Genomic DNA, 12,813 nt, shown 5'->3' with positions numbered 1-12,813 from the left:
AAGTTAATATACATTTTAATAAAAATTAAACTAATAAGTTTAATTTGGATTTCGTTCGTTTTCAAACAATTTTATTAAACATTCACAATGTACATTTAGGACATTGTATTGAGATATCATATCAGCTTTAGCCGTTTTTGGCCAGCTATGAAATTGACGATACTCTATTGAAATTTCCACTAAATTGTAAATATGGCCAAACTTTAGGTAAAATTCCATACATTACCAAATTCTCATCTTGAGGTCAATTGAATTCTTAATTTTTACGCCAAGCTTGGCGGCGTTTTAAGATACTAATTTATTCTAAAGTACAATTTTCGGTGAATAGTCAGTTTTACAAAGTTATAATTTAAAAAAATATAAATTCTCAGTTTAATATGTCGAAAAATGTTCAGAGCTTTAATTACCATTAACGATGACAATGCAATATATGTATGTACATACACACATTTAAAAAAAAATCAGCTACTTTATGATTTGTAATTATTTAATGCTAAAATTTAGTATGAATATTAATATAAATCACATTTGTGATGTGTTTGTTTGTTATTTTATTTTAAAAATTTGGAGATCAATTTAAAAATGATTCATTTTTTGATTGCGTAATGTAATTAAGTTCTAACCACAGTATTAATCTAATTTATAGTCACTCGAAATGCCCATAGTCACGATGACTAAGTAAAGGCGTATTTGAGATCAACTTTTATTAGTCATCACACCACAGTGCAACGAACGGTTATGCAAAAACAACACAATTCTAATAAGAGCAAAACTATGCATACATACATACATAGACAAAAGAACGTAAAGGTAAGAAAGAGGCAGAGAGCAAAGATAGTGCTATTATTGTTGTTGTGGTCGGCCGCACGTGAGAGCTTGCGCACGAGAGCAGCGGTAAAACGGTAAGAATAGCAGCAACAACAACAGCACACACACACACACACACCCACGCAGGGACTTAAAACGCAATGCACTTTGACAGCAAGCGACAGAGATGGCAATAACAATAAAAAAAGCAAAAGAAACAAACAGAAATGTCATACCATAAATCTAATATGCATATAGCCAACTAAAACATACCCTACAAAGAACAACTAAGATCTCAATTCTAAGTTTTAAATGCCCATTTTAACTTAGCTAAAGATTCGGAATAACTGTTTAAATTATGTTGCATGTTTCTTACGTATTTGTCATACCCATTAAAAGGGTATCAACAACACAAATACATAGATAAAAAACGAAAGCAGCTGCTGGAGACAAATAAAAATGAATTACATACAAATGCATTTTGTTTGCATAGCAGAAAACTAAACAACAACTGCAAAAGACGACGCCAATGATGACGGCGACGCCGACGCAACGCTCAAGGCAAGCAGCTCAGTCGACGCTAGCGCTAACTGAGAAGCAAAAGACGGAAATACCAAGCGAACGATGACGAACGTAAAACTACGCACCAGAGCAACAGCAACAAAAACAACAATAACAGCAGCAACAGCAACAATAAAACACGGCACGAAAAACAAACAAACAAGCAGCAGCAGAAGAGCGGGGGGCCGAAGGAGACGATACACTGCGGGAAAAGGAATTCAAAAGAGAGTGTGGGAGAGTGAGAGCAAGCAATTGTAAGGTAGAGAGAGAGAGAGAGAATGAGCCGCAACAGAAACGTTGTGATAGTGAGGGGAATAGTGCAAAGCACCTGCTTGACCTCCCTCCCCCCGCAACGACCACCCGCTTAGCTAACGAGCAAACAAAACTAAACAAAAATAAATAAAGATACAAATGTATGAAAGCGTCCATAGTTAAAAAAATAAGAACACAAAATCTATTATGTATACACTTTACATTTAATACATTTAGAACAGATATAACGGATTCTATTTTAAGACACCTTAGGAGCCAAACTTCACACACACACACATCTAAGGCTATAGGTTTTTATAGTAACAGGCCGATTTCAATGAATTTGACTATTATCTTTCTCCTTAATTCTCACTTATTACTAAGTTTTCTGAGTTAAAGACTTTTAAATTAAATTTCCTAACATTTTTCGGGTTTAGTTTATCTGAACAGAATATCAATCCGAGCATGTCCACAAGATAACGATTCCTATTCACGCTAATTGCAAAATATTAGTATTAGGTATAAAATTTCCATTTGATTATAGGACACTACAGAATTACAGGAATTTAAAAAACTTTGATCATCCGATTCTTTTAATAATGAATCAATTTAAAATGGTTTATGGGAATGTTTTTGTTAATAATTAAAGTTGCAATATAAATTGCAGTCCTCCAAAGCCTCATTTCGAGACAAATTTTGAATGACAAATCTCGTCTCAAATCATAAAAGACCCCCCTCCTCAAGACCCCTCTACAATAAGTGGACAGGTTGAAAGACTGAAAGCAAATGTATGGTTTTTTTTTTTTATAATTTTGTCTTTTTTTTTTGTATAATTTACTACGACGTAGTAGAAAATTTCGTTGCTCTTTTTTTGTTTTGTTTTTGGCGCGAAGTGTCGTTTTTGTTATTGTTGCCTTCGTTCGTTCAACCCACTGCTAGCGCTGCTGCTGCTGCTGTTGTCTGTCTTCTGCCCTCGCTTGAACCGCTCCTGTCTACTTGTTTGTTTAATTTTTTGCCATTTCTGCTTCACATTTTATTTGTTTGTTTGACTTGCTGCAAATGTATTGGTGTGTGTGTGTGCGGTACAGCCCAAGAAGCAACCGTCGTGGCCTCCTTCCTCCATTATGGCTGCCTCCCCCCTCCCCACCAATCAACCCAGCACAACACAACACAACCATGTTGTTGTTTTTCTTTTTTCTCTTTATCAAAACAACTGCTCAGTTGACGTTGACGTCGATGTCGGCGTTTATTTGTCTGCTTGTGTTTTTGGCGCGTACTCTCGCCCTCATTCTCTCTAACGCTCTTTCTCTCTCCCTTGCTCGTTCGCTCCCTTGCTGGCTCGCTGGATGGGTTGGCTGTTGTTGTTTTTTAAGCATGACAAAGCACCGGAGAATTTCACAACGCCGTCGCGTCGACTGCAGCGTACTTCATAATGATGTTCGTTTTGTTTTTCCACGAAACACAACTGTTTACCAAGCGACGTTGACGTCAGCTTCGCTGCCAGCTGAGCAGTCGCTGTGTGCTCATTTCATTCAAACGAGAAATTTCATTTCAATACGGGAACAGAACGCGCGGGCGTCGCTGCCTCTGTTGATGTCGCAGTCGCAGTCGGCACACGATTTTACATGTCGAAGTTTGTCAGTGTTTGCCGGGAAACAGACGCTAGCAGACGTGTGTGTGCAAGCGAGCAAGTGAATGCGTTTTAACGGTAGTTGGCCATATCACACGCAATTGTAACGGCAGCCGTCTACCAATGAAAAAAAAAATTAAAAATAAATAAAATTTAAAACGTAAAAAAAAAAAAAAAAAATTCTACATTTACATAGCGCTAATACATATATTTTGAATTTGTAACAAGTGCGTGTCGTCGTGTTCGAATCGTGCGTGAGTAAGCCCCGTGAGCAGCAGCGTGTGCGTATATGTATGAGTTGTGAAGTGTATTAGTGTGAGTGAGTGCCAGTCTGTGCGAGTGAGACAGCTTACAATTGTATATAATTGTTTGTTTTGGCAAGTGAGATGGAACGACGACGTCGCAGGCCTTCTCCTTCCTCAACTCGTGTTTGTTAAACAAATAACGGAAAACCAAATACACAAGGCAAAACGTTCAGTTTCTCTGTTTCACGACGAACCAAAAATGTTAAGTACAATGTACGTCCCCATCAAAAAATGTAATTCATAGGAAATATTTGAATGGAAATCTACAAATCTTTTTGATCTAGCGTAATCGATAAATTGTATCGAAAAGTTTTGCGTTTTCATCGTGAATGTGCTCAACTCTAAAACAAAATCGATCGACATTTTCGCGTAGTTTTTGACAATTGGAATATTTTGAGAATTTTAAATTGAAAATGTTGAGCAATGAACATAATAGAGTTTTTGGGGAAGTTATAAACTATTTTATGATCACTTGTTCAGTTGATCACCTGTTCAATAGCTCAGTTTAGTGAACAACTTTGTTTTGTTCAATCACTCGTCAGAAACCAGACACTAGCTTTGATCAATGTAACTGAACTTGCTCCTTCTGAAAGTCACTATCCTGGTGTTAATCACTCTGTGAGTAAATAAGGATGTAGTTTCCTAAAAGAACCTACTAGAAAGTTGGCAAATGAATCCAGAAGCATTAAAGAATTCTAAACATTCGATTTGCATTTATACAGGGTATCCCATAAATGGCTTAAAGCGAGCCTAAAACATTAAAAATCTTCTTTTTGCGATGTTACAAATTAGAGTTGAAGCAAAACACTCTGCATATAAAATTAAACAGTTTTAATATGCTCTTTAAAATATATGTAAATATACATAAAATTAAAAAAAAAGTTGTATTTTTTTTGTTTTTCTTTTATTTTTAATTTGTTTTTGTATCGCCCGCTCGCTCGCGTGCGCCTTGAAATGTATTTTTAAGTTTTTTGTGCTCAATTTTTGTGTGCTGCTAATGTTTACTTTTTTGCGTTGTTTTAAATTTGTTTTTGGCTTTCATACATTTTTATATATGTATGTAAAGGCAAAAATCAAAAGAAACAAAAACAGAAAACAAAACGAATGATCCGCACCAAATGACAGAAATCCAAATCCATTCGATATTTACATACCAGAAAAAAGTTTTAGCACATTTTTGGAAATTTTATTTCACCAAATTGTGATGTGGAGAGAAAACTCGAAAAAAAAAACACTAAATTATTTGTTATAGAAGAGTGGAAATGTTTATTAATTGTTTAGGAAATGTTTTTTTTGTGTGTAAGAACCGGTTCTGAAATGTGCTAATAAATGTAAACTAAACACGAAACGGCTTACAAAAATAAATAAACATCAAGAACTGTGCTAAAAATGTGCTTTAATTAACAAACAATAGAACCTGGTGACTAAATTACCAACTTTACGTTACTTTTTAAAGTTTTAAATGTAACAAATAAACGTTGAAATGAAATTCGAATACAATATTTTAAAAATTCACTCAAAAAACTTGGATGAAATTCTTTTGTGTATTATGGGAACAAGGAAATAGAGCAGCGCTGCAGCTGATCCTGTTTTATTTGTTATAGGAACGTGGAAATGAAACGGTGGGCCCATTGAGCCATTTTAGGATAACCAGTAAACGATATTTGCTTTCAACGGTTTAGTTTAACTTAAGTCTTAAGAATAGTTAAATTTTTAGAACCCAATCGGTCGCAAAATGTCATTTGACGGATTCATTTGCGCCGGAAATTCCAATTCACCTCCGACCCGATTATTTTACAAAGAAACATTTATTTCTTTGGAATTAAACAATAAATAGCATTTAGATTCTATTAATCTTAATGAATTTTGGGCGAAAACCCACAAATAAAAACGCAATCAGTAAACAAGAAAATATCAATACACACAAACACAGAAACAAAAACTGACCGCAGAATTCCAAGTAAATCCCTCAAAACTGTGCTACTTAAAAATAAAACAAGGCCGCAGACAAGAAACACACAAAAACAAAATGTTCAAAAATTGTTTAAAATTTTAATGCAAAAACCGAAACCAACGTGAACTATTGTGAATATGTACATCCAAACATACTTGATAACAAAAACAACAACAAAAAGTTCCGACTAGAGACCAAAAAAGTGCGTAAAAAATAGTCAGCGTGGCGTAAAAAACAAGTTCTAAAAATAAACCCACAAAAAAACCAAAACAACAAAAAAATGTGTCGCGTCTAAAAATTGACGCAAAGCAAAAGACAAACAATAAACCAACAAAAAAAAAAAAAAAAAAAAACGAAGCAACTAAATAAACCAACAAAAAAAATATACACACAACTACAATGAGAAGATACAAGAAATTAAACCAAACGACAAAAAAAAAAAAAAATAAAACCTAAAAGACACCACACTTCTGTCTACTTAATAGCTCCATCTCGTTCTGGCACACATTTACCGTTATGATTCATCCAGCTGTTTGCGCAGCGACGCAAAAACAACTTCTCGAAACAAAAGGCCACAAAACTTGCACACAGACGCAAACACATACACAACCACACACACGGATAGACAATTTATTAAAATGAAATATTTAAACTAAATATTTGTACTAAAAACAACTGAAAATTGTCTTTGAAATGAGACACACACACACACACCCGTTAGATAGGTGGGAGAGAGAGAGAGAGAGCTCACACCTCTCATAGTAAAGACGAAGAGACATCGGACCAGGAAGCGAATTTTTTTTTTTTGTTATTTTTTCGCTGAACAACGAAAGATTGATGTTAAAATGAGATGCCCGCATAAGCTTTATGCGCACCAGCCAGCCAGCCAGTCAGTCAGTCAGACAGCCAGCCAGCCAGCTCTAAAGGCAATTTCTCAGTATGGGTGCGAGTGAAAGCGCACGTGTCCCTGCCAACTGTGTGTGTGTGTGTATAACTGTACAAATCATATGTTTGACTGTGTGTGAGAGTGCAAAATACACTTCCGTCTATTGTGAATGACTTGGCTTTGCCATCTTTGTGTGTTATCGTTGCTGTTGTTGTTGTTGTTGTTGTCGTTGTTGACTTGTGACATTTACACACGCGTTTTCTTACAGAATTTTACACTGTTGCCTGCTGCTACTGCTGCAAGCATTTGTGCAAATTGCGACATACGCAAAAAACAAAACAAAAAAGAGAAAGAGAAACAAAAACAACGTAAAGGAAAAGGTTGCAAAATCAGTCTCGGTTCGGTCTCAGTCGAAAATGTGCTGCATCATACATAATACTAGATTCTTCCGTTCGGCGTTCGTTGTTCTTTGCTCGCACTAAATGCGATAATGTTAATACGTATACGTATTAAATATACTACTAATAATAATGGGTGTCCCCAACAAATGCATTTAAGGTTAAAATATTATAGGTGATCCTTTAAGACTAAAACTAGTTGAGAATTACATTTAGATTTTGCAAAAAACAAGTCGAAAACTGTTTGAACTGAAATAATCATCATTTGTTTGTTTTAATTGGAATAAGCAGTCCTCGGTAGACGAGTTGTCTAAGTGACCCAGTCATTTGAGCAACTGAACAACGAGGATCCGGGTTCGAATCCCAGGCTAGTGTATGGATGTAGTTTTCGTCTAAGCCGAAGGCCTTAGTTGCCAGTGCTTGTAAAATATAGTTAGGTTGATAGTTTAAAACTATATCCTATACTTATAATAATAATAATTGGAATAAACGGCATTTGTTTCTTAAACTAGTTGGGAATTACAACTAAATATAGCAAGAGAAGTCAAAAATTGTTTGAATAAGAATGGAATTTCCCATACGTAATTGATAAAAATTATTTGTGTGTATATTTTGTATAATATTTTTTAATGTCCATGACAAAGGTTCAAAAAGATTTGATAACTTTCAATGATCAATGATATGATCAATTTAAATAAAAATGTATTATATCAGAATGAATTTAAGGATGATTATGTAATAACTTCTTCAAAAAACAGTTTATGGAATTCATTTTAGGGAGGGGATTCTGTTTCAATGTATAAGCTTAGTTATACAACAAACATATCACCGACTCTCTTAGCCAATTTCCCTTGATAACCAATAATTCACTTTGTCCTTAACTTAATTCAAGTCAAATGCACATTTTGGGACACCCTTTTACTAGACATTTCTCCCCACACAAACAAACACACACACACACACACACACAAATCCACACAGATCGTGTGACTAGTGCCACTGACCTAGGCTTTGCCTGTTTAACCAGATGACGTGTTTATAACTAATTGGAAATTATTGCCATTTGGGGTTTTTTTTTTTTCTTTTCCATTTGTATTATTTTTGTATTTATTCATTGGAATTATTGAATGACAATGTCTAAGGCGATTGCATTTAAAATTGAATTGATTATAGAATATGTTTGTGCTAACTTTGCGCATAGTTGTAACAACGCAAAATAAATGGTTCGTACATATTGTTGAAACGTATTTATAACGAGTTCTTCTATCGGAGAAATTAATCATGCTTAGGAAATCTAAGTGTTAAATTATTAACAAGCATTGATGGAGAATGACTTGATCGAAATTCACTCAGTGAACTTTTAAGAATCTTCAAAGCACATTTATTTAATTCTTAATTCACTTCTAAAGCGAAAATCGGAACTAGATTTGGAGAAAGGTTTTCCAAGATCTGTCCTATTGGTCCAGGTACGCTATTGTTAGCCTAGCGATCTCGACCTTTACTGCTTGTTTTTAACTTAGCCACAACTCTTAGGCTTTGCTTCGGAACCGTTGGATAAAGTTTTTACTGGAGAAAAAACCTTGAAATGGGCTTGTAGATCATAATTTTTAAACTTAGCCTTAGGTTAAATTCGCTTTTGGCAATTCTTGAGTTTTCGTCCAGTATTTTGCTTCTATCAGGCTTCTGAATTGCTCTACGGATCGATAGACTCTTTTTCCAGTACTTTATCGTTCTGGTCAAAATAAAGTGTGATTTTCTTGGACATTTTTCAGTTTTGAGGTCTTTCTTTACCTTGTGCCTTTGAAATCACATTTGCTTGGGCAAACACAAAATTATCATAAGTTTCATCATCTATTTAACTGTTGTTTTTTTTTTTTTTTATGGCAGAATGGTAATCAAATGTAATCTAAATGTTATAAAACTAATGATAGTACGTCACAACGATTTCATCATTTTACTTAACAAAAGTTCGAGTTATCAGATAGTTCATTTAAATAAACAAAGAATAGATAAACATGATGACAGATGATTCAACCTAAATGTAAAGTACAGTTTCGAATTGTAAACTGCTTAATCTGCTATTGTTGTTCTAAGGCTCCATCTCATTTTGAATATTAATTTTTGGAATTTCACACAAGGCTCACAATTTGTCAATGGCATGCCAAATCAAATACAAATCGTAAAGCAATTAACATGTTTACCTCGAGCTACTACCCAAGCCACTGGGCACTCTTTAGAATAAATATTCATGGGATCGGAGAGAGCCTATTTTAGTTTGATGATGGAAATTATCGCAAAAATACGAAAGAAAAAAAAAAAAAAAACAAATTTAAGCATGACATATTTTTTTTGTGTGAAAATTTTTCCTACTATTGATTAACACCTTTACAACAAAAAAAAATGTTTGTTGGACGCCCTCGTCCAAAAGCAAAGGGCATAAAGGGAATGACCAAATAACAAGCGATACGATCGTCTATCAGTGTTATCAGGGTGCCATGTGCAAAGTGTTTTACTGTATTATTAGTTAATGTATGAAATTTAAATTTAATAACTTTTTCGATGGCTTGTGCAATTATCGTAGTTGCCCATGAAATCAAAGTGATGAATAAGAATGACTTTAAGTATAACCAAAATGTGAAGAAATGTTTTTAATCAATGCAAAAATGGGTACATTTATTTAGTTCAGACCAAAAGGCCAACAAGGAAACACCTTTTATCATATAGAGAGGTACATTTTTAATATTTTTTTGATCACCTATTTGAATTTTTACATAGAAATGATCAAATTATATATGTATAGAGATCATTGGATCCGATAATCCGACTATTCTTTTTGACTTATCTTTTCTATTAAGATTCTGCGATCAAATGATCTATTTAAATATATGTTTTTTTTTATTTAGAATGTGAAAATTCCAATAGACAAAGAGTCTATATACTTGAAATCATAGACGAATCCAGGAGGGCAGGTCTTGAGCTCTGGATGCCGCCCGAAATGACAGTTTTTCGAATAATTTCTAACTTTTTTGGCAATGTTTTAATTAAACCTAGTGATTTCAAAATATTCTCATAGTGCGAAATCCCTTCTTCGCAAAATTACTCAAATTGCTGGTCCGAAAATCTTGAGTATTTACTCGGACGCTTCCCGAAAACATTTTTAAGATCTGCCCATGCTCGAAAATGGTTTAAAAGAAGAAGAGGATCTATCTGAATTTAAACATCCTTTAAGCAACATTCCTAAATGAGACAATATTAGCAATGCCTTCAGACTGTCATCATAATCAATTCCTCCTTCCTGTATTTCTAGTCTTAAATTCAATCTACATACATATGTACATATACATATCTATATATGTATGTAGATACTAAATTATCAATATAAAAGTTTAATATTTTTTATAAAAGTTTGATATTTGATATATATCAATAATTTTTGTTTTTTTGAAGTCTATAATTAACTAAAGACTATAAAGGACTAAGAACAAAGTGATTATAAATGGAATAGGGCTTAAGCTTAAGGATAAATGTATAAATACATGATGTAATTTAGTTTCTTTAAGGTATTTCATGATCAGATCTATTTTAGTTGCTAATGGATATGACAGAAGACTAACTGGCATATTGGTTTGTGTGTTTTTGTGGTAGTCTTTGAGTAGATTTTAAACTGACAACAGATCATTATCTTGACAAATATTTGTTTTATTGGTGTCAATGTAGATATTGTTGATTTTGGTTTTGGCTTTTAGCAAATTACTTAGCTGCATGATGTTGTTTGCATTGATAGTTTGGTATCAGATGCTTTGGAATCTTTAGTGGATCATATAACAAAGGTGCGCTAAAAATTGAAGAGAAGTTGGTCGATGGCTTATCAAAACAATTTTTTTTTTTGGTTTGAAAAATTCAAAGATATTTCTTTATAAGATTCTTCAATAAACTATTATGGCCCTGCAAACAGGGCAGTTTATGAATGGTAGCGTCCGAATTTTAAGGTTTTAGCCATGGAATTTATCCTGAGTGCAATGCAACAGTAGTCAGAAGTCGTGTGAAGTTGTCTTAGAAAGGTCCAAAAAGTCAGCAGTAAAGAGAACCCGAGAATTAAGAAGTTCGGTTGCTCCCTTTGTAATCATTATTTGTATATATGTATGTATGTATACAGTAGAATCCGGTTATAAGGACTCCGCCTATAATGTCTGTTAGGTTATAGCAACTAAAGTTCGATGAGTGATTGGTTGGTCCCAATACAAACTTATAAGAAAAGGCCTCCGTTAGTATGTCTTACGGATATAAAGACGAAAATAGTCGGTCCTTTGAGCGTTGCTATTACCGGATTCTACTGTATATTAATAGGTTATATTATGAATATTATATACATATATATTCTTTCCATATTCCGCTTTTGTGAAAATCTCGAATCCACAATTGTAGTCCCATTGAAATATCATTAGAATTCAAAATCATAATGATTGTTTCCCTTATTATTAGAATGCCCATTTGGTCTTGGGCCCTCTGATTTTTAGTTTTCACTTTTCTTCTTGTTTCTGTTTTAAATTTTCGAATTCCAAGGCTTTAGCCATGAAATTTGCAAACTAGCCACATATGTAAGCATTCTTCGACAATTTCCAGCTAAAAAGTGACTGCGCATAGAACAAAAGAAATCAACAACTAAGGCTAAAACATAATCAGCCAACACAGTTCCATCCACCCACATAGGGTTCACGTGTTTTCAACATACATACATATGTATATATACAGTCGTACATATCTTTTGTTCGACGTGCCAGAGCAGAAAAAATTGCTTAATTAATTAAATATTTTACTTTTTTTGCTTGTTCTTGTAACATCAACTAATGCTGCATTGGCATATTAATTTACACATGTCAGACACAAATGCACAAATATATGTATGTTAAAATAATGAAATATAACTTTAGAATTTGACCAAGCATCTGACCATGGTAACCAGGTAGATGGTCAGTCTTCTTCTTCTTGTTTTACAAGTGGGAGTTATTTTCATTAACAGTTTCCAATGAAATCAAAAGCCCTGAATGTTATGTAAATAATAAAAGATATTCGGAGAAATTTTCTTTCAACATTATTCAAACAAAAGTCATTCTGTAAATACTCCAGCTTTCTTTTTCTCTCTTTGTTCAGATTTGTTTGACCTTAAATAGTTTCAAGGAATGCACTGTCCTTTTAATGTTTATCATAATCAATTCTTTAGTTTCTTATTTATTGTAAAACTGTTTTGGACGAAAACATATATGTAAATACATTAATTATTATATAATTTTAAGTTTATTTCGATAAGGGTCTGGTTCAGGACGTTCGATAATCAATGACAGTAGTCGTCAAGGACTAACTGGAGTAACTTTATAACACTTAGAAATATTATAAATTAGAATTATTCAAGGGTGTCACAGAAATTGATAAGAATCTGCAACCAACCAAAAAAAGGTGTTACAAAAATTTCGTTTGACAGTTTTAAAATCTCGATGCTTTTGTCCAACATTTTGAAATATGAGTCGAATTAATTACTGTTTTGATATTTTGATTATTTTTGGATCGAAGTGCATTTGAGCAATCGCCAAAAATTTAATTTTTATTAATTTTATTGTTTTACGAAAACGCCATTAAAAAAATTAAACAGGGATCGTTTTTGCACAATCACCATCTAGAAGCAGTACGCTTCTATAGAAAAAATTAAAAAAATGGGCAACTCTTTACTAATATTGGCCCGCCAAAAAATGATATACGATCAAAAACAGATGCAAGTAGTTAAATTTTATGCCGTCCTTTAAGAAATTAATGGATTTTCGTATGGAAATACATATTTTCATATAAAAACTAGTTCATTAGAAAATTACGGGAGATATTCGAGTTTTTTCGAATTGCGGGGGCGGAATTTGGCGTAGCAAAATTTTTACACAAACCTAATTTGCGCATTTATTAAGCAAATATACATATCAAATATGGTGTCTCTAGCTAGAATAGTTTTTGAGATAAACGCTTCTTTTAAATTG

The 12,813-nt window shown here is 33.5% G+C and overlaps 1 protein-coding gene across 1 annotated transcript in view; it reads left to right on the top strand.

Annotated features, from left to right (window-relative positions):
• The first annotated feature begins 3,226 nt into the window (after nt 1-3,226).
• The window catches only part of LOC137572278 (neurogenic protein mastermind), a 28,093-nt gene continuing 18,506 nt past the window's right edge, over nt 3,227-12,813 (top strand). The window contains 1 exon segment of the mRNA XM_068284025.1: nt 3,227-3,768. The gene's annotated coding sequence lies outside the window, so the exon portion shown is untranslated.

Source organism: Drosophila tropicalis, unplaced genomic scaffold, assembly GCF_018151085.1.
Source record: "Drosophila tropicalis isolate 14030-0801.00 unplaced genomic scaffold, ASM1815108v1 contig_3, whole genome shotgun sequence".
NCBI classification, from domain to species: domain Eukaryota; kingdom Metazoa; phylum Arthropoda; class Insecta; order Diptera; family Drosophilidae; genus Drosophila; species Drosophila tropicalis.
This window is presented reverse-complemented; position numbering and strand designations above follow the sequence as displayed.